At 41.4% G+C, this 1,523-nt stretch overlaps 1 protein-coding gene across 1 annotated transcript in view; it reads left to right on the top strand.

The window, feature by feature from the left end:
- The window catches only part of Col6a5 (collagen type VI alpha 5 chain), a 103,748-nt gene that overhangs the window by 67,196 nt on the left and 35,029 nt on the right, over positions 1-1,523 (top strand). The gene's annotated exons all lie outside the window — the stretch shown is intronic.

The following is a 1,523-nucleotide window of genomic DNA, read 5'->3' as shown; positions in this document are numbered from 1 at the left end:
TAGAATAGAATAGAATAGAATAGAATAGAATAGAATAGAATAGAATAGAATAAATGGTGAGCTCTAGGTTCAACAGATACTTATTCCCAAGGAATAAGGGATGCTTCTATCCCTGGCTTCTGCATGCACTTGAGTTAGTGTACCTGCACAAACGCATGCATGGTGGGGGGGATAGTATGAAAGATTTTGAGAGTTAGAAGTCAAGACATCACAGGAGAGGAGGCCAAGAGGAATGGTAACAGGGGAAATGAGTGATCGAGTTTTCTAGGCATTGCCAGCCTTCTCATGGAGAAGACCAAATGTCTTCCTTGGGAAGACCCAGGGTCAGTGAAGGGTAGTCTCACGAGAGTTTGATACTTGGAAGGATTTGTTTTCCAGCATTGATTGAAATAAGTCAGCCAGTAGTTACCTGGAGAATGGGTAGGTGGGTTGTATAATCTGTTAGAGTGGTGAGTGGGTTAGCACTGAGCTCCTGCTTGTAAAAATAAAAGTTGGGTGGCAGACCTTCATGACTTGGTAGAAGACATCACCAAGGCTAGCTTGTAGTTGGACCCTGATCTCACATGTGTGGATCCCCTGTCCTGCACCAGCTCTCTTTCACCCAGGGACTAGAGACAAGTTGGGACCCTCCCCTGAGAACAAAATTAATCTAGGAGTGTAGGGGGCAGGCAGAAGGTGACTGGTAATAGAACAGGAGGCTGCAAATGGTTAGTGTTTTGAGTAAAGGCATACAAAAAGAATTTTAGGAAAATAAACTCACTAAATAATATGAAGTGATTTCTCCCAAAGTTGCCTAGCGTGTCTCATGGATCCGAAGTCAATACATAGAGAGATGTTTTCAGCCTTGGGACTCGGAGAAGGTTGTAGGTTATGTGTCTGATGTCATCAGATGGTTGGGGGCATCTTAGTGACCACAGGATTAAGACAAATAAAAGGTGTTTGTATGACTGCTACAAGGGCTTATATGCCAGGATGGAAGGCAGCTTGTTACCAGTGCTAATGAACTTAAAAAAAAACATTGGAATGATTCATTTGCTTCCTAGGAATTAAGTCAACTGAACATGGAAACTGTCAGGCCTCTGGTTTGTTTATTAAAGATTTTTCGGCACTTTCCTTGATGTACCTGAGATTTATGGTGAAGCAAGATGCTGCCCTGCTCACAGAAATCCTTGGGAAAACTGTTGGATGTTAAAAACAAAACAAAACAAAACAAACACCAGTTGTATTTTTAATCAGAGACAAAGTTCATTTGAAAATCCCTGCCCTGGCTCTGGTTCACAAGGGGAAATGGTCAGAGATGTTCACAAATGAACACAGTTATGTGGACAGTTTCTGGTCCTTTTAACCATGTCTCCCTGTAACTTAGAAATTAGCTTCATTTTAACTGAGAACTCAAATCTTCATTTGGTTAGGATTCTAGTGTTTAGATTATTTTTGGAGTCCATGTTTCAAAATCATAATGTATTTCTCTCTTCTCTCTCTCTCTCTCTCTCTCTCTCTCTCTCTCTCTCTCTCTCTCTCTC

The sequence above is a fragment of the Grammomys surdaster genome, unplaced genomic scaffold, assembly GCF_004785775.1.
Source record: "Grammomys surdaster isolate TR1022 unplaced genomic scaffold, NIH_TR_1.0 126131, whole genome shotgun sequence".
Taxonomy (NCBI): Eukaryota; Metazoa; Chordata; class Mammalia; order Rodentia; family Muridae; genus Grammomys; species Grammomys surdaster.
Note: the sequence above shows the minus strand (reverse complement) of the source record. Positions and strands in the feature narration are given on the sequence as shown.